At 42.6% G+C, this 21800-nt stretch overlaps 1 protein-coding gene across 3 annotated transcripts in view; it reads left to right on the top strand.

Moving 5' to 3' along the window:
• The window catches only part of LOC143809943 (elongin-A-like), a 124249-nt gene that overhangs the window by 17760 nt on the left and 84689 nt on the right, over positions 1-21800 (top strand). Inside the window, exon 1 of one of the 3 annotated variants that reach the window (XM_077292893.1) lies at positions 17749-17801. The exons of the other annotated variants lie outside the window; for them this stretch is intronic. The gene's annotated coding sequence lies outside the window, so the exon portion shown is untranslated. Of the gene's footprint in view, positions 1-17748; positions 17802-21800 lie in introns of those variants that run through there. 3 annotated transcript variants of the gene reach the window in all.

Below are 21800 nucleotides of genomic sequence, written 5' to 3'. Positions count from 1 at the left end.
TCTCAGCGGTGCATGCTGCCGCTTCCGTTCCTATAGATGGTGTATGTGTGGAGGACCTGCGATGACGTCGCGGTCACATGACCGCGATGACATCACGGTCACGTGACAGCGGTCATCGAAGGTCCTGCACACACACACCATCTATAGGAACGGAAGCCGCTGAGGAGATCGGCTGTCTGCAGGTGAGTATAACCATTTGTTTAAATTTTTTTATTATTTTTAAACATTCTATCTTTTTCTATTGATGCTGCATCTATAGTAAAAAGTTGGTCACACTTGTCAAACACTATGTTTGACAAGTGTGACCAACCTGTCAATCAGTTACAGATCGCTTAGAAAACTTTAGCATTCTGCAAGCTAATTACGCTTGTAAAATGCTAAAAAAAACCGCAAAAAAAACGCAAAAAAAATGCGGATTTCTTGCAGAAAATTTCCGGTTTTCTTCAGGAAATTTCTGAAAGAAATCCTGACGTGTGCACATACCCTCAAACACAATTTCTTTTTATTTGACAGGACCTTCTTCCTCCACGTGTCAGGTGTGGCAATGGGGGCTCGCTGTGCCCCTGCCCTGGAGAATTTGTTTTTAGGATGGTGGGAGGCCACAATCGTGTACAACTCCATATGGTATAAGACGAAGGTACAGTATTGGTCAAGGTTCATTGACGACGTCTTTTTTTTTTTTTTTTTTTTTTTTTTATTTGGTCAGGTTCCCAAGAGGAAGTTGTGGCTTTCATAGATTTTTTTGAATGACAACATTTTCAACATTTTCTTGACTTTTTCATGTTCATCTTCCTCAGTGAATTTTTGGACCTCAATGTCGTCTGTCATGATGGATCTTTATCTACCTGTCTTTACCGCAAGCCCACTGCCACAAACAATTTACTGGAGTATCGTAGTTTTCATCTGCCACACACCAAGAGAGGTGTACCCATCGGTCAATTTTTAAGAACTAGGAGAAATTGCATGCTCGATGAGGATTTATGTAAGGAAGCCCGGGATCTTACAACAAGATTTAAAACAGGACGTATCCCAGCAGATTTATCTCAAAAGCATACCAGAGGTCTAGCCTTCAATCACAAGAATCTTTACTAGAACCCAAGAAGAAACTGCCTGATATGTTCGCTTCATTACGGGTTACAATACCCATTGGTCCCAGGTGAGACAGATCTTACAAAAACACTGGGGGGTTCTTACTACAGATTTGCAAACATCTAAGATCGTTAGTGAGTGACCGCTCATTACTGCTGGGAGAGCACCCAACCTTAGAGACATTCTCACAAGAAGCCACTATACCAGGCCTACCACAAGACTCAAGGCCTACATTAACTGGAAGACAAATAATGTAATTTATGCGATTATCTGTCCATGCCCGCTTGTCTACGTAGGCCAGATGTCGCAGGAGCTACATCGACGTATCCAAAAGCATTTTTCCACCATCAATACTGCTTTGGCGGACTCCCGCAAGGGCAAGACCTTGACTACAGTGGCATTGCATTATTTGGTCCAACATGCTGGTAGGTGCCTAGACACCAGGGTGGTTGGTCTTGAACATGTTAGGGGCTCAGGTAGAGGTGGGTCACTTGAAAAAAAAGCTTCTACAAGTGGAAGCTCGATGGATTTTTCTGCTTCATTCTTCAGCACTGGAGGGAATAAATGAGGATCTCCTATTTACAGGATTTTTGGGTTGATCTACCTGTTGGATTTTCATTTATTAGTACTGCTCTTTATGTCCCCCCTCAGGCTACCTTGATTATCCACCTCTGGACCTTTTTGACTCTTGAGTCTTGTGGGACTGTATATCTGAATATGAACTGAAACAATGGTGGAAGGCTATCTGTCTCTTTAGGCTTGTGCACATGAACTCTCAGAAACCAGTACGTTAAGGATCATCAGGATCTTATTTACCATCCTTGAACCACGTGTTGTCCCTGTGGGACTTTCAATTGGTTGGATGTATCCATTTTCAGGGACAGACGCCTGCCTTAGATCGGGGTCTCACTAGCGTATAACACAGCCAAGTGCTGTGTGATAAAACATTGCATATCACTCGGCCCTGTGTTATTCTGTGGGGCAGCTCACATCTCTATTTTTTTTTTCTCATTCTGATTTGGTATAAGACAACAATTGCAACATGCTGTGATTGGCAGTAAACTTCGGCTTGCTCACATCCCATCCCAAAGTTACTTTCTCCATCTCCTCTGCATTTGTGCTGTGATTCTCTCATGGGAGCACAGTAGCGTGACACTTGATTCACAGGAGAGCTGGAGCCTAGGGTCATTAGCTGATCGCATCCAATGCTCTTGCATCGGATGTCATAAGCTAGTCTGTTTCCAGCCTAACTGGTGTTTATATACAAGCGGTGCAAACGGAAGAAGCTATTATTTATTATTTTTTTTATTTTTTTTTTTGCATAGGATGTCCAAAAACTATTCCTGTTTTGGGAGTATGACAGGTAGGCCAATGTCAAATCTAATAATTTGCATCAGCTGTAGAATGAAAGTCTGCACTGATCCATGACTGATTGATTAATTTTGTCAAACGTTAGGTTTTCCATGCTTGTGGTAGATAACCTGGTCCACTAGACACTGGAGGCTGCGCAGTTCTTGCCACTGGTCCAAGCTGTTGACCCAGAAGTCCTTGGAGAGACTATGATCTCACAGAGAGAGGACATAGTCTAGGTTGGACTGAACCTTGCTGTTCAATCGGTGCATCTGTTTGCTGAAGTGTTTGGTTGTCACAATGGCAGATAATAAATTTGATACATAATGTCAAATATACTGTAGCTGTTGCTGCCTCATCTACTTGTTGAATACAATTAACATGGAGTATATAGTCCATAGTATAATAAAAAAAAAAAATCTTTATTAAACACACAAAGGCATATACAGTATAAAGATAAAGACCTTTATTATTGAAGCAAGGGTCGAGTAGAGAAATGTGAATGTCACATGTGGTAGAGGAGCAGGAAGAGCAGCAGCAGATAATATACATTAAAATAAAGTGCAAGGGCTTCATTGCCTTACATATATGAATGTATGAAGATGCAGAAGGGTTAATAATATATCTCCCTTTTGGAAGCCAGATGCAGTTCCTCCATTTTGCTTGTATTGCGAGGGTCTCAAAGGGTAGCTAATACTCATCTCTTTGCTTGATGTTATTAACTTAAGCTTATTATCCCACAAGCGTACGGGTAAACAGCTGGACCAAGAGCCTTGTCTGTTAATTTTCATCACCTCACTGCAATGGTTGGTTGTTATAGCCAATGCCATCATCATTTTCTGGCAGCCTAGTGCCCTACCTGTGCCAAGTCTATGCCCCTTTTCACATTCTCCTGCTGCTTCTCCTTCTCTTCCTCTGCCAAACCCTGTTGCATGAACATGGAACATGTGGGTATCTATATTTTGTAAGATGGCTACCGGACTGGTCCTTGATGGAAGATATGAATGATCGAGGTTATTAGCTTCGGTGATGTAAGCCCGGGAAAGCATGCTCCAGCACCTGTAGTGCTGAGCGAATTAATAGGGCATTTCAGGGCTGGGTTTTATTAGCAGTTCAGAGATGGGTGGAAATGACTGCTCACATATCCCCACTCCTGGGAGTGTAGTTTTGCAGAGGAAATGGAGACCAAGTGTCTCATTCCATGCCTGTGACTGAAGGTGTGGAGGCCTCCAATATGTTTACTGAAGGACACTGACCTGAGCTGGCGGACCCACAGTACTATATCGACTGTTTGTATTTTCTATTGTTTTTTTTACTTTGTGCTGGAGAAGGCTTGCTTGTTTGCCTGTGCAGAGCAGGTTTATGAAGTTTAATAAACCTGACTGGACATTTTTATAAAACTGCTTCCTGTGCCTACCTCAAACCGCAGCTGAGTGAGTATAAAACCCTACAATAAACACACAAAATCAGGTAAAGGTGTTAAAATTGTCTTACTAGTTGCATTTAACAAATTACTTCCCATGCATGCACCTACGTAGTAACTAGTGATGAGCAAATAGCTCGGGTGATCTCCGAGTATTTGTTAGTGCTCGGGAGATTTAGCTTTTGTCAATGCAGCTGCATGATTTGCGGCTGCCAGACAGCTTGAATACATGTGGGGATTCCCTAGCAATCAGGCAACCCCCACATGTACTCAGGCTGGCTAGCAGCCGTAAATCATGCAGCTGCATCGAAAAAACTAAATCTCAGAGCACTAACAAATACTCGGAGACCACTCGAGCAACGAGTATACTCGCTCATCACTAGTAGTAACCTAATTTTTGGGGGTTAAGAAATTTTTGTTAAGAGGGGAGTATTTAAAACCAAGCATCTATCCCTCCCCATACTATACTCACCAGTGCGAGTCATTTTGGCAGTTTTTGTTTTTACATAAAAGCCAATAGTCTGCATGTAAAAAAAATTGCAATATGCACTTGTTGAAAGGTTACTTGGATGCAACAGCGCAGGCAATGAGGAGACATTGTGGATCGAACCATCAATGATTTATTTAATATATACAGATAAAAGATTAGTGCCGTAAGTATGGGATCAGGAAAGGGCACGAGAAAAGGCCGTAAAACATGTTATATGGCAATACAGAATTTAGCAAGACAAATATCCAGCAGATAATGACCTTATTATTCAAGCGTTATTATTCCGATATCTGGGTAGTGGTCACGTCAACGTTATCTTACATCAAACAGTGACATGTAGTGACACTATCTGAACAACACTAAATGGTACACAAACCTGAATGGGGGTCACAACCCTACCCATTAGGCTGCAAGTCCATTTTGGGGATGGTTTTTCTCATTCAACTCAATGGCTGCCCTCGCTACTTAAAGCGCGGTCCCAGTCCACTCCCAGTACTGTTATGTCTGCACAGGAACGCAGCCGCCCACAGAAATGGTCCTCCACTAAAGCCCGATCGTCTCTCAAGCCTGTTTTGGCTCTGTCCGTCGCCTTCCCTCTTGGCTCTGTCCGTCGCCTTCCCTCTCGGCTCTGTCAATCGCCCTTCCTCTCTGCTCTGTCAATCGCCCTTCCTCTCTGCTCTGTCAATCGCCCTTCCTCTCTCCTCTGTCCGTCGCCCTTCCTCTCTCCTCTGTCCGTCGCCCTTCCTCTCTGCTCTGTCCGTCGCCCTTCCTCTCTGCTCTGTCCGTCGCCCTTCCTCTCTGCTCTGTCCGTCGCCCTTCCTCTCTGCTCTGTCCGTCGCCCTTCCTCTCTGCTCTGTCCGTCGCCCTTCCTCTCTGCTCTGTCCGTCGCCCTTCCTCTCTGCTCTGTCCGTCGCCCTTCCTCTCTGCTCTGTCCGTCTCGCTCCATTTGTCACAATGGCCTTTGGGAGGAGGCATCCTTTAATAGGACACCTAGTCACGAACCTCCAAGCTTGAAACATTGAAGATAACGGACCTAAACAAGACGTCGTTCATGGGACTGGTGGGGTCCCAAGCGGTGGATCCAGGGTACTAGTAGTAGAAGAAATAGGATGTGGAACTGCTTAGTGAGTAGAGCGACTTGCTGATCAGGACTGTGGTGTTCATGATGGATTGTGGTGATATAGGACAAAACAGTGTCTGCAGAGACCTGGAGTAAAACAATAGAGGAAGGATATGGTGGGAGGTCAAAATGCTTTACACCATAGAGGAAATGTCCATAAGGCTTTGTACCTGCTATCCCTTGGACATAAGCTTTGCCAAGTTATCATTCAGTAAATACTCTGTTTGAACTGTGAAACCTATAGTCATGGCCAGGCCACACCACCAGCTACATGCAGCCTGCACGGGCGTGATTCCCTCACTGCACAAGTCCACACAACAAGCCAGGACCCATACTTTCATGTAGCGTGTCAACGTAAAAGATGAGGACCTGCACTCTTGGCTACTGACCCTCACCACTCTACACACTTGTTCACGGAGTATTGACTGAAATGTAACCTCCTTGGGCCTCATGCAGATGCCCAAGTTGCATGTATGCGTTCTGTGTGTTTGTTTGTTTTTTTTCCCCAAGCAGCATGGATGAAAAAGGTTAATACAAATCTAAGGGTCTGTGAAAAACATGGACAACACACAGATTGCATCTTTGTGGTGTCCATGTTTAACATAGCAAAGGATAGGAGAAGCTTTCTAATTTATTCAAAAAATACTGAATAGACAGTGATCCAAACAATAATAAAGGTTGTGAAAATACTGATGCATGAAAGAGGCCTTAGAGCAGTTACCCTTTGGAGAGTTGTGGGATCTCACTTTACAGGCTGGGATCCCACAACCCTGGAGCTTGGGTCTGACTTGTGCTAGAAAGTCACCATTTCATAGTCATAATACAGTGGCATGTAAAAGTTTGGGCACACTTGGATAAAATTCTTGCTATTGTGAACAGTTAATCAAGTTGGAGATGAAATGATCTCTAAAAGGCCTAACGTTAAAGATGACACATTTCCTTTATATTTTAGGCCAAAAAAACAAAAACAAAACAAAAAATATATAATCTATATCCATTTTAAAAATTTTATTACAAAAAGGAAAATGGGCCAATGAAAAGTTTGGGCACCCTGCATGGTTAGTACCTAGTAGCGCCCCCTTTTTGAAAGTATCACAGCTTATAAACACTTTTTGTAGCCAGGCCAGAGGCTTTCAATTCATGTCTATTCTTCCTTGGAAAATTCTGCCAGTTCTGTGAGGTTCCTGGATTGTGTTGCATGCACTGCTATTTTGAGGTCTAGCCACAAATTTTCAATGATGATCAGATCAGGGGACTGTGAGGGCCATTGTTAAACCTTCAGTTTTTTTTTTTTAGGTAGTCTATTGTGGATTTTGAAATGTATTTAGGATCATTATCCATTTGTAAAAGACATTCTCTTTGCAACCTAAGATTTTTTTTTTTTACAGATGGTGTTATATTTGGATGAAGAATTTGTTGAAATTTAATTGAATTCATTCTTCCCTCTACCCCATGCCATTGGCTGCAACACAACACCAAAGCATGACCGATCCACCCCCATGCTTAATGGTTGGCGAGATGCTGTTTTTCTGAAATTCTGTGCCCTTTTTTTTCTCCACACATACCTTTTGATAATTGTGGCCAAAGAGTTCTATTTTAGCATCATTTGTCTTGTTTCTAAAATGCATCAGGCATGTTTACATGTGATTTTACATACTTATGATCCTGAATTTTATAGTGAGGACGCAGGAGAGGTTTTCTTCTGCTGACTTTCATGGAGACCATATTTGTGCTGGTGTCTCTGAACAGTAGAATGATGTACTACAACTCTGGAGTCTGCTAAATCTTTTTGAAGGTCTTTTGCAGTCAAGATGGGGTTCTGATTTGCCGCAATCCTACCAGCAGCTCTCACTGAAAGTTTGCTTGGTCTTCCAGACCTTATCTTGAACTCCGCTGTTCCTGTTAAATTATACTTTTAATTACATTTCAAACTGAGGCAAGGACAACTTGAAAACTCTTTGCTATGTTGGAACTCATGGCTGCTGTATTTTGGCACATGGTTAGAGGAGGCTGGATTTTATAAAGCTGGGAAATTTGCATCACCTGGCCTTTCCTAACAATGATGGTGAACAAGTGAACAAGCCATAACGCGAACAGGCTAATTATGGTCTGAAAACTTTGTCAAATTTATCTGAGCACACAAATCTCCAAAGGTGCTCAAACTGAGCCCATTTTACTTTTTTATAATTTTTAAAATGTAAAAAATAACATTTTTGCTTAACATACAAAGGAAATGTGTCATCTTTAACTTTAACCCTTTTTGAGAGTGTTTCATCTTAAACTTGCTTATCTGTTCACAATAACAGTAATTTTGACTAGGGGTGCTCCAACTTTTACATGTCGCTGTATAGGGTTCTATGCAGTTTTATCCAGAACTTAAGTTAAGTAAAATCACCAGTCTGGGGCTGCCAACTCTCTTATTAAATATAAAGGGCAGCCCCAAACTGGTGGTAAGATCTCTTAAAGTTTTGTTTTCATATTACATCCTAGAGGAAATAAATTCACACTGCACCATAAATGAATGTGTAAGCCCACAATGGCAGTATTAACTTGCATGCACCATTTTTTTTTCTCTGTCTTTCTACTGAAAAGGGTTGAATGACCATTACTCTGACAACCCCTTCTCAATCCTCGTGTTTGCCCCTTTTAAAATAACACTTGTGCAGGCGCTCTTCCAGCTGTGTCTGCACTGTCCCTCCCCTCGATCACCTAAAATTTGATGTCGCGCTCTCTGCTGCCATCTCTTTTCATCCGGATATAAACTATTTGTCTGAAGGCTGACAGAGAAGCCGCCTCTGATTGGCAGCAGGTTTGCATGACGTCACACTGTTACGCGATCGCCGGGAGAGACCGAGTCTGCATCGGAGGTGACTATAAGTGTTATTTTAAGGGCTCATACTCACTTGCGTGAGACTCGGATGAGTCTTGCCTGGCAATACCCGGCACTGCACCTGGCACAGAGGAGCGGAGCGTGCGGCTGCATGTATTCCTATGCGGCCGCACGCTCTGATCTGAGTGCCGGCAGCAGCGCCGGGTATTGCCGTGCGAGACTCATCTGAGTCTCGCGCAAGTGAGTATGAGCCCTAAAAGGGGAAATTGTGAGGACTGAAAAGGAGTTGTCCGAGTAGTGGACAACCTCTTTAATACTCTATTATGCAATAGACATATGAAGTGGTGTGTGTGTGTGCACCTTTTGTGTGCAGAATTGTGTAGTTGGTCTTGGGGTATGTGCACACGTTTAGGATTTGTAGCAGATTGTTGGCATGAAAACATTGAGTAAAATACGCATGCGTTTGAATACATTTTTTATGCGTTTCTACTTGCCCTTTCTGCCCATGATTTCCTTTTGCTGGTTCTGTAAAACTGTGTTGTGGTGTGTGTGTGTGTGTGTGTGTGTTTTTGTTTGTTTTTTTTCTTGTGTGTGCGGCATCGGCTCACGTGTGGACAAGCCCTTGGCTTTCAAAGTTATTTAGTTGTACCGTGCCTGATAATCTCCACAGCTTCCATTAAGCAGTGTTTAAACAGTTGTTGCAAAAATCGGTCATGTCCACAATTTGCTCCAAAAGCCTTTTGGCTCATATAAAAAAGATCCATATAATTAAAGATCTGTATTAGGCTACTTTCACACTAGCGTCGGGAACAACCCGTCGCTGCGCGTCGGGCCGACGTTCCCGACGCTAGTGTGGTCTCCGCCGCACAACGGGGGCAGCGGATGCATATTTTCCACGCATCCGCTGCCCCATTGTGAGGTGCGGGGATGTGCGGGGAGGTGGGGGCGGAGTTCCGACTGCGCATGCGCAGTCGGAAAAAGCGGACCGTCGGGAGCAAAAAACGTTACATGTAGCGTTTTGTTTTCCCGACGGACCGCTACCATACGCCCAAACGCCGCCAAACGCATTCACCGTTTGGAAATGCGTCGCAAATGCGTCGCAAATGCGTCGCTAATGTTACTCTATGACGAAACAACGTATCCAGCAAAAACTTTTGCTGGATGCGGCGTTTCGCAAAAACGACGCATTTGCGACGTATTGCAGTTAACGCTAGTGTGAAAGTAGCCTTAGTTAGGGGCATTGTTGGGAGACTTTGCATGGTGGCTTACAAGCTTTAAGTTACAATACTGGTCAGTGTGTGAGGTTTTTACTGTCATTGTTTCCCCAGTGGTTTTGTCATATGCCTAAATAATGGAAAACTACACAATGGTAAACCTTTAGAGCACATAGATGGAATCTATTTCTTTATTTCTTTATTTATTTAAACAACCAACACAAAACATGGAAATGTGAATAGTCCCTTAGCCTAGAATAAATACCGTATTTGCTCTATTGGTGAAAAACATGGATAGAACACATGTGAAAAACAAAGGAGGCCTATGGTTGATCATTACAAACCTGAATAGCAAACAGATAAAAAATCCGGGCTTCTGTATGAGGCTTTAGTCTCTCAAGATCAACATAACGCACCAACCCATTTCCTCAAGTAGTGGATGGGCCACACTCCAAACTTAATATAAACATATTAACCGTAAAGTTATTAAACTGTACTCAGTCACGAAGTGTTTGATACTAAAACAAAACCTTTATTCACATATAAACAATACAAAAAATTAAAAACAGTGCCTCAAAATCAGATCAAACTTTCATATCAAGGTAAGCGAGGGGAGCCACAGGTATATCAAATCTAAAATTTCAGGATTCGTACTATTTATAGAAATTTTTAATAGTTACCAGAAGAACATTCCCTTGTAGTCAATACCACAATTCTCCAGTGACATTTGCAAAATTGCTGCTACATATATACCCGTAAATGCCCTTAAAGGGTACACAAACAAATACCCCTATAAACTTCCTACGGTAAATGCTCAAAAAGTTTTTTTTAAAGTGACAGTGCAAAAATGATCAATCGTAAGTCAATAGATGGCACTACATGGGGTGATATACCCAAAGCCAATCCCTTTTCCAGATAATCAGAGTGGGACCACAAAATATTGCATGTTATCCATATCTCATAATCTCATACTGCGTTAGTGGAACCCAGGGCGAATAAGTCCCACCATCAAAAATCCCAACAGACAAAACCGCAGATCATTGTATCTACCGTAAAACTAGCACCTCTGTCACATCTGAAATATCACATGGAGTTATGAGCAAACTGCTCGGTACATATTACCTGAATGAATCCATTGCTTGCTCCCTTGCCTCGTGGCACGCTGCTCCTTGACTACCCCGACGCACGTTTTGCATCTGCTTCCTCCTGGGGGCATGTCTAAGGTCAGGCATCATAGGATACTTAAAGTCCAATCTCACCAATCAGGTTCCTTGTACGGGAATATCCCAGGCGCGTCATCCAGAGACACTATCCACTTGTCTACCAATCAAATACAGGGGGCTGTCCCTGGCGCGTCACCCAAAGGCCGCACCCATCGGCCAATATCACCACCCCCAATTGCCGTACACCATACCGGGCCAAGACCTTGGCCACGGAGGGCGGGAATACGCCATTGAAGCAGGAGTTTCAGCGTCAGTCGTCATACGGGGAAACTCGCCCCCAAACACAAACCCCGCTGTAATTGCCAAAGCGTAAAGATAACGGATAACTCCTTCCCGGCGCCGCCTCCCAGAGTTTATGCATCGATCGTCACAGGGGGAAACACCCCCCAAACATAAACCCCGCTGTGATTGCCAAAGCATTAGGATAACAGATAACTCCTTCCCAGCGCCGCCTCCCAGGGCATTCCCTGCATAGTGCGCTTTGCTGAATAACCAAGGCGAAAAAAAGCCGAGACGGGGAGTATAGACAAGAATAGATGTAGAAACCCATGAAAGAACAAATAAAAATAATGGGCAACTAATTCCTAGCACCATCTCTATGGTAGATGATGGGCAACACCTTCCCAACACCATCTCGAAGGACATTTCCTGTATAATACGCTATGCCAAATAGCAAGGATGGCACAAGTAGAAGGGAAGAATGTAAACATAAATCATCTAAAAGCCCATATTAGAAATAGGGTATACTGAGGCAACACCTAACCCTGGATCACACAATGGGTTAGTGAGGAGCATCCGGGACCCCCCCTGCAGGACGGGGTGCCAAATAACACCATCACCTCCTGTGCGATCCAGGGTGGTGCGCTCCAGTAGGATAAAGATCCCAAATCCCTGTGAAACAAAAGAGGACAACCACACTCACAGCCAATGTGGGGCTAACATCATAATGGCTAGAGATACGGCGAAGTCCGTTGTTTATTCAAGAAACCTCTGTAGGCCATGATGACATGCATTTGTCCAGCAAGATTCGGGCCAATATCTGTTGATTCCTTCCCACACAGTCCAATCCACCATTGCAAGTCAAACAAATCCCTTATGCTTTCAAATCAATATGTACAGAATGGACAAGGGGCCAGTTTTTCATTAGTACCCAAATCAATCCGCAATTGTAAAATACAAAAAGTCCATTGTGTCATTTATTTGGAGCTGTGAACTGGGAGACATCACTTGACTGATAACTTCATTCGAAGCTATAAAGTGGAGGACACCACTGAGCTCATGACAGCCTTCTGGTGTTGTCTCTGAATCACATCCCCTGGTCAGCAATTCTTTGGTGTATGTAACCCCAAAAATGCAAGTACAAGAACCTGAAAGATAATGCACAGGAATTAAAAACAAACTATATACAATCTAAAACCATAAAGAAACCTACACCCAAAACACAAGATACAATAAGTTAAAACGACCGAACACAACACATATGTATATATGTACACAAGTGGCCCAAGGATGAGACCAAAGTCATCACAAAAAGGATCCAAGACCCAAATTCTCATTTAATCCCTGCGGGGCCAGGGTGCCTAACCGATAAATCCATCGGCTTTCAACCTGGGCCAGAATTTTCCCCAGATCTCCTCCTCTGGGGCCCAAACTAACAAGGTCTATACCCTTCACACTCATAAACCCGGGGTTACAGTCATGGAATTTTTTATAATGCCTCGGGATTGTCTTGAGACTCGAGAGATCCTCTACCATTTTAGCTCTCTCGATATCTAGGATGTGCTCCCGACCACGAACCTTTAACTCCCTAGTGGTGAGGCCAATATATACCTTACCACATGGGCAGGTAGAGTGATAGATCACCCCCTTCGATGTGCATGAAATAAATTTCCTAATTTCAAAGATTTTAGACCCATCAAAATTAGTGAACCTCTTAGTTTTAACACAGTTGGCGCAAGCTTTGCAGCGGCCGCATGGAAAAAAGCCTATTAAGTCATTGCTGGTGCCTTTCTTCTTATTTGGCTCATAATGGCTGTGTAACAAAATGTCATGGATATTTCTTGACCTTTTTGCTACTATGGCAGGTTTGGAGGTAGGATTTGTATTAGGACTGGATTAGTATGTAAAACAGCCCAATGCTTCTCCACAATCTGTCTAAATTCGAACCATTTATTATGGAATCCCGTGATCAATAGTACCTGATCCTTGTTGTCATTTGTCATCTTTGGATATGTTATTTAGCACCCCATCCTGCAGGGGGGGTCCCGGATGCTCCTCACTAACCCATTGTGTGATCCAGGCTTAGGTGTTGCCTCGGTATACCCTATTTCTAATATGGGCTTTTAGATGATTTGTTTACATTCTTCCCTTCTACTTGTGCCATCCTTGCTATTCGGCGTAGCGTATTATACAGGAAATGTCCTTAGAGATGGTGTTGGGAAGGTGTTGCCCATCATCTACCATAGAGATGGTGCTGGGAATTAGTTGCCCATTCATTTTATTTGTTCGGTCATGGGTTTCTACATCTATTCTTGTCTATACTCCCCCTGTCTTGGCTTTTGTTACACCTTGGTTATTCAGCAAGGCGCACTATACAGGGAATGCCCTGGGAGGCGGCTCTGGGAAGGAGTTATCTGTTAAACCCCGCTGTGATTGCCAAAGCGTTAGGATATGTTTGGGGGTGTTTCCCCCTGTGACGATCAATGCATAAACTCTTGGAGGCGGCGCCGGGAAGGAGTTATCCGTTATCTTTACGCTTTGGCAATTACAGCGGGGTTTTTGTTTGGGGGTGTGTTTCCCCGTATGACGACTAACGCAGAAACTCCTGCTTCAATGGCGTATTCCCGCCCTCTGTGGCCAAGGGCTTGGCCCGGTATGGTGTACGGCAATTGGGGGTGGTGATGTTGGCCGATGGGTGCGGCCTTTGGGTGACGCGTCGGGGACAGCCCCCCTGTATTTGACTGGTGGATAAGTGGATCGTGTCTCTGGATGACGCGCCTGGGATATCCCCGTACAAGGAACCTGATTGGTGAGATTGGACTTTAAGTATCCTATGATGCCTGACCTTAGACATGCCCCCAGGAGGAAGCAGATGCAAAACACTCGTCGGGGTAGTCAAGGTGCAGCGTGCCACGAGGCAAGGGAGCAAGCAACGGGTTCATTCCGGTAATATGTACCGAGCAGTTTGCTCATAACCCCATGTGATATTTCAGATGTGACAAGAGGTGCTAGTTTTACGGTAGATACAATGATCTGCGGTTTTGTCTGGTGGGATTTTTGTTGGTTTGACTTTTTCGCCCTGGGTTTCATTAACGCAGTATGAGATTATGAGATACGGATAACGTGCAATATTTTGTGGTCCCACTCTGATTATCTGGAAAAGGGATAGTCTTTGGGTTTTGGGTATATCCCCTCCCCCATGTAGTGCCATCTATTGACTTACGATTGATCATTTTTGCACTGTCACTTTAAAAAAACCTTTTTGAGCATTTACCGTAGGAAGTTTACCGTAGGAAGTTTATAGGGGTATTTGTTTGTGTACCCTTTAAGGGCATTTACGGGTATATATGTAGCAGCAATTTTGCAAATGTCACTGGAAAATTGTGGTATTGACTACAAGGGAATGTTCTTCTGGTAACTATTAAAAATTTCTAGAAATAGTACGAATCCTGAATAATTAGATTTGATATACCTGTGGCTCCCCTCGCTTACCTTGATATGAAAGTTTGATCTGATTTTGAGGCACTGTTTTTAATGTTTTGTATTGTTTATATGTAAATAAATGTTTCGTTTTAGTATCAAACACTTCGTGACCAGAGTACAGTTTAATAACTTTACGGTTAATATGTTTATATTTAGTCTCTCAAGGCCAGATACATTTTGTGCTCCTAACGAGCTATGGTTTTAGTTGCTCCTGTTATATGCTACATCTATTTGTATAACTTGCTGCTGGGATGGAAACTTGGCCTAGCATAGTACATGCCTGGCTAAGGGTAATTTTACATGCTGCAATCACAACATAAATCAGTTATATATGCATTACAGAATGCCATCAAACAAGTGTAATTTGGTTTATCCTTCCATGAATCAATTACAATATACCTCTGCGCCCATTATTTTCCACACAGCACCTATTAATTTTTTCCCTTTCTCGCCTTTCAAGAGCCGTAACTTTATCTTTCTGCCACAGGTGCGAGCTGTATGAGCTTGCACCTCACATGAAGGGCGCACATCCACTGTTCTGTGAATGTCGCCAAGTGGTTAAAATCTGCCCTGGAATGTCACTTTCTTAAAATAAATTGTCAGTAGATGAGAACTTGAGCTCTGCCATTTTCCATAATGGCGTTCTTGGTACTATCAGCGTGATGATAAACCATGCGTAATATTAAAATTTCCATCCATGTTTTGACCGTTCACTTATAAAACCAGATGGGATAATATCACATTCTGAGAGGTATAATAATTATTGGAAAGATTAATATTAAATACGCAGGCCACTACCATTTTATCTCCATAACTACTAAAAACCTTTTATTCTGTAATTATTTTATTTGTGAAAATTATGTTTTTAATGTTGGTCCATATTAATGATTACACTTTTTTTTTTTTTTTATATTTCGACCGCACACCAACATTGCAAAAAGGAAATGCACCTTTTAGACCTCTCAGATTAAGAACCCAAGTGCAATAACCAAATTATCAGCTTTTCTTTTAAATATAATGCCTGCCTTAAGTTAAATGCACACACAGGGCCTGATTCATTTTGACTGGTGTTGATCTTTGAGGGGCCATACTGTGGTCAGACTTTCCTGAGTCATGTAGAGGTGCATGCATGAAGCAGCTGATAATTTGCATACACCTCTGTGTGCTACGCCAGAAATCTAACTCCAATCAGCAATTGGAATGAAATTTCTGCTGTATGCAATTTGACAGCTTGTCATGGTTTAGAAGAGCTGTGGCATTGTCAGCAGGTAGCGAGATGCAGTAACGGACAGAATGCAGGGCAAGAGTTAACAGGGGTATACTCCACGCAGGGGGTATAGGGGGTGTTATTAGCACGATATGAATTGGGGGCGAGGTAACAGAATGAGCAATTGTTCATAGAATGGTTAACTTAATCAGTCCGCCGGCTTCCTGGCCGCAGAGTCTTTCAGTTCCAACGGTGGCACCTATGCAACTGGCGCGTGATGACTCCTGTAGAAGCTGGAAGTCTGGTTCACGGTAATGGTGATGAGTCCTTGTTGTTCCTAGCGGGGTCCTGGATCCACAGTTCGTCGTACGGGGTGTAGCACAGTCCATTACACCGCCAGAGCGTGGCTCAGCTCGGCGGAGGAAAGCGGGTGAGCAATCACACACAGTTCTGGTTGAGTCACCTGGTTTGTCTTAGGCGGGATGCGCACAGTAACCCCCGACCTGGAGCGTCTGTAACTAGCGGTCACAGGGGACAACGGGCACCCGGCAGAAGTCTGCCTGCAGTCAGTGTATCTGGACACAGGAAATCTACAGCGCGGGCCTGCACTCACATGCTGCTCAGGGGACGGAGCACCAACCTTCCCCTTCTGCGCGCTCTGACTTCCCGCCAAGTCTCCTCTCTCTTTCCCACGCGCAGAGCCTTTTATAGTCCTCCCACACCCCTACTGTCAAGTGGAAAGGTTGGTCCGAGTTGGAAAGCTCCCCCCCCCCCCCCCCGGCAACAATGGTGACAGCCCCGACAGTTCCACAACTGGCGCAAGTGAGCTCAGGTCTATCTTCTTTCAGCATCACCCCCCCCACTCCCCCCATTTTGGTGGAGTTGGGATAGAAACGCCAAAAGTAGCAAAATTTAAACTCCATTTCGAGTTGTGCCTACATTTTGTGACATTTCAATGCTTTTACAATAGAATTCCGGCGTAAGATCTTTGATAAATCGGGTCCATAGTTTCCTCTCCTAAAACAGCCTGAAACAGCTCTAAAAAGAAATGCTCAAATGAACATATGCATCTTGATGTATAAATGACTTTCTGTTCATATGTTAAAGGGGTGTTCCCATGTCCAAGATCCTATCCCAATATGTAGATGGTGTAGTAATAATAAGAATAATTATTAGTAATTTTTATTATTATTAGCAAATACCTCCAATTAGAAATGTAGTATAGTTTTTCTTATTCACTAGATCTTTCCTTATGTGCAGGCGTTGCAGGACCTTGGTTATCCATGGTTACGACCACTGATACAGTGACAGTTAGCTAGTTGCTAGAGGTTGTAAACATGGATACCTAGGGCTCTGCATATGCGGAAAGAGACATGGCGAAACAGAAAAACTATACTACATTTCTACTTGGAGGTATTTACTAATATTAATATTATTATTGCAGCTGCTACATATTGGAATAGGATCTTGGGGATGGGAATACTTCTTTTTAAGTTTAACTGCCTCCAGTTTCCAAAGATTCCAGGAGTTTAAAAGAAGTGACCTGACTATGCGTTTTCCACTCAGAAGACACCCAGGCGACTTTTAAAGTGTTTTGCAAGTGTTCTTGCTTCAAAAACCACAACAGGGTCCTTTTCGTTCAATGGAGTTTTAAAACAAAAAACAAAACGCCCCCCACAAAAATTGAGAAAAACGTATACATAAAAATCCCTGCTGGTGGTCAAAAATGTCAAAAAGCACTCTTGAAATCTACCCTCTCACACAAAAATAAAGAGGCTTTTAGGAAACACCAGTATTTCTTGAAGTGTCTTCTGCTTGAAAAACTCAATGGGTTCACGTGCTTGTAAAAAGGATGTAGTATGCACATAGCCTTAGGCGAAAAAAAATAAGTAGGTGCCTTTATAACAGAGATCCCTGCTGTCTGTGTCCTTCAAAGGCTCCAGTAATATGTCAGGATGAGAAGTAAAGGACCTGTATGACAATGACTACGCTTGCTGGTGTCTATCACCGCCTGTAAGTTCTTTGGCAGAAAGTGTCTTCGTGACCGGAGACTGAATAACTTATACAATTTCAAACCTGCAGGAGAAAAGAGGACGCGTGGTAAAAGAGAAGATGACATCTGCTACTTTTCAGTTTCCTAGCTTCAGATTCAGGTTTGTGAGGTCAGCCTGTTTTTACCCATGTAGCTAATGGCATTTGCATTGCCCATTTATAGCTCCCAGTAAACTGAGATGTCTATAGCCTCAGGCATTCCCATACATAGCTACTGAGCTCACTGCCCACTCAGCCATTCCAAGCTTCCTAGAGAACAAGAGGCCCTCTCCGTAAATGGCTGTCCAAGTTTTACCTATCGGATCAGACGGGCATTTTTCACACTTTTCTCTAATGTCACTTTCAAATCATTCACCAAAAGTTCATCTGTAAAAACCAGAAATCGTAAACTAAAAATCAATGAAATGTAGGAGTTTTTGCACATTTAGTATAACCCACTTACAAACTGCTTATTATGCTGTCAGGGCGTCAGCAGCAAGGAACATGTAGGACACTGTTCAAATCTATAAGTTCTACGTACTATCTGTTCATGGGAGTGAGTAATAGTGTGTATTGTAGCGTGTGGTTATTTTTTTACTCTGGCTTAGTTTGTGCATGACATTCTGTTATCAGATGGTGATTTTCTGTTTTAAAGTGCAATGTTTACCAAAAAAATGCCAACAAGAATCCTTACATGAATATCACTTGAAAGAAAGTTGCATTAGTCAAAGGCTTCTCAGTCAAATTTAACAGTGATACAAAAAAAACTTCAGGCCACGTTTACTTTTCCATCATCATAGTTGTATGAGGACTTTTTTTTGCCATGTATTGTGGTTAATATAAGATATGATGTACTGAAAAGGTGGAAAAAGTGGGTAGATTGGAGAAAAAAGCAATTCCACAACAGTGGTTTAGAAAAAAAAAAAAAATTTTGTCATTCTTTGTGCATTAAAAACACGTAAATGTTTGTGGATCAGTACAATTACAGCAACATTGTATGAAAAAACAGCAGTGTTTTGTGACTTCTGATGGCCAGCTCATCCAATGTGGGCAGAGCTGGAGAGGGCTTAATATTGATCAAGATCTATATCCGTGCCTATGAGTAGGTCTAACAGGAATGAAATGAAGCTTGAAGTGCAGTATGGCTCCTTAAAACAGACACATCTGTGTAACATAACTGACTTGAATTTGCGCATGTATTGTATGTTAAGACATGGATGTATTTTGTTGTCATCAGAACTTAAGTATGATCTTTTTTTATTTTTTTATGCTTTGGGCCTGAAATGTCAAAACGTTACATCCTACAAAAATAAGATATTAAAAATGTAAAAACTAACACAATCTGCATGTTGGAAATGTCACCAATCAATGCCCAAGCACTAAAGGCACTAGCCTGCATCAAATTACCCTTGGCCAGAACTGGCCAAAGAGTATCCTGCAGCCCAAATCTGGCTGTTCCAGACCAGTCCACAGACTGAGAAGGCCAAAGACCTGAAAACTGTGGCCCACAGGCCGAACCGTGTCCCTGCCCACAACCCATCTGCTGCCACCCACGTCCTGATATCGCCACTATACATTGGTGGAGTACCAAGCCATGACCTCCTTCCACTGCATGTCAGACCAAGACTGCAAACACGTTGACGTCACTACATTGCTTATGCTGTGCGAAATCAGTACAATGTGTGTGGGGGCTCACAATCTGTATGGAAGGTTTACAATGTATATACGGAGGTGTTGGCATACATATTACTGCTCAATATTATGTGATACAATTAATATAAAATGTTAATATATTGAGCAGAATTAATCTTAGCCTATTGGTTCAGCCCTCCGCAGCAATCATGGTCTCTCATGTGACCTCCCCTCTAGAAAACAAATTAACCATCCCACCCATAGACCACAGTGGCCGTGGCTTAGCTTTAGGGTTTGCAATTACAACTGGAAACCTAAACTAGTGGAGTGGTAATATGGATAAGTATGTTAAGGGTATGTGTACACAGTTGTTGTGTGTTTTGTTTTTTTATTTTATTTTTTATAGGCAATAAATGGGTAAAAGAGGGTCGGGGGTGCCTTGTGCAAATAAAGATCTGTCTGACGGGGTTAGTAATGAAGATGTCTTATAGCCAGCTCTCCAACACTAAACCCTGGGTTTTGTCAGCTGAGATTACAAAGCTGACATCAAAACGCAAAATATTACCACACTTGCCAACATACCCGGCAAGTGGGAAGAGCCAGGCAAAGTGCCAGAATTGGCACATCTCTCTTTCTGGGGCAACTGTGAGCTACTATTTTAAGGCTGGGGAGGGCCGTATATCCATGGACCTTCCCAGCCCGAGTATCCCAGCCCTTCAGCTGTCTAATTTACCTTGGATTGTAATGAAAAATAAGGATGACCCACGCCGTTTTAAAAAAAATTAAAATATATATACAGTACAGACCAAAAGTTTGGACACACCTTCTCATTTAAAGATTTTTCTGTATTTTCATGACTATGAATATTGTACATTCACACTGAAGGCATCAAAACTATGAATTAACACATGTGGAATGATATACTTAACAAATAAGTGTGAAACAACTGAAATTATGTATTAATTAATTTAAATTATCTTCTAGGTTCTTCAAAGTAGTCACCTTTTGCTTTGATAACTGCTTTGCACTCTCTTGGCATTCTCTTGATGATCTTCAAGAGGTAGTCACTGGGAATGGTTTTTACTTCACAGGTGTTCCCTGTCAGGTTTAATAAGTGGGATTTCTTGCCTTATAAATGGAGTTGGGACCATCAGTTGTGTTGTGCAGAAGTCTGGTGGATATACAGCTGATAGTCCTACTGAATAGACTGTTCAGAATTTGTATTATGGCAAGAAAAAGCAGCTAAGTAAAGAAAAACGAGTGGCATCATTACTTTGAGAAATTAAGGTCAGTCAGTCCGAAAAATGGGGAAAACTTTGAAAGTGTCCCCAAGTGAAGTGGCAAAAACCATCAAGCGCTACAAAGAAACTTGCTCACATGAGGACCACCCCAGGAAAGGAAAATCAAGAGTCACCTCTGCTTCTGAGGATAAGTTTATCTGAGTCACCAGCCTCAGAAATTGCAGGTTAACAGCAGCTCAGATTAGAGACCAGGTCAATGCCACACAGCGTTCTATCTGCAGACACATATCTACAACAACTGTTAAGAGGAGACTTTGTGCAGCAGCCCTTCATGGTTAGCTGCTAGGAAACCACTGCTAAGGACAGGCAACAAGCAGAAGAGACTTGCTTAGGCTAAAGAACACAAGGAATAGACATTAGACCAGTGGAAATCTGTGCTTTGGTCTGATGAGTCCAAATTTGAGATCTTTGGTTCCAACCACCGTGTCTCTGTGTGACGCAGAAAAGGTGAACGGATGGACTCTACATGCCTGGTTCCCACCGTGAAGTATGGAAGAGGAGGTGTGATGGTGTGGGGGTGCTTTGCTGGTGACATTGTTGGGGATTTATTCAAAATTGAAGGCATACTGAACCAGCATGGCTACCACAGCATCTTGCAGCGGCATGCTGTTCCATCCGGTTTGCATTTAGTTGGACCATCATTTATTTTTCAACAGGACAATGACCCCAAACGCATCTCCAGGCTGTGTAAGGACTATTTGACCAAGAAGGAGAGTGATGGGGTGCTACACCAGATGACCTGGCCTCCACAGTCGCCAGACCTGAACCCAATCGAGATGGTTTGGGGTGAGCTGGACCGCAGAGTGAAGGCAAAAGGGCCAGCAAGTGCTAGGCATCTCTGGGAACTCCTTCAAGATTGTTGGAAGACCATTCCCGATAACTACCTCTTGAAGCTCATCAAGAGAATGCCAAGAGTGTGTAAAGCAGTCATCAAAGCAAAAGGTGGCTACTTTGAAGAACCTACAATATAAGACATAATTTCAGTTGTTTCACACTTTTTTGTTAAGTATATAATTTCACATGTGTTAATTCATAGTTTTGATGCCTTCAGTGTGAATGTACAATTTTCATAGTCATGAAAATACAGAAAAATCTTCAAATGAGGTGTGTCCAAACTTTTGGTCTGTAAAATGAATATATATATATATATATATATATATATATATATATATATATATATATATATAT

Source organism: Ranitomeya variabilis, chromosome 2 (assembly GCF_051348905.1).
Source record: "Ranitomeya variabilis isolate aRanVar5 chromosome 2, aRanVar5.hap1, whole genome shotgun sequence".
NCBI lineage: Eukaryota > Metazoa > Chordata > Amphibia > Anura > Dendrobatidae > Ranitomeya > Ranitomeya variabilis.
Note: the sequence above shows the minus strand (reverse complement) of the source record. Positions and strands in the feature narration are given on the sequence as shown.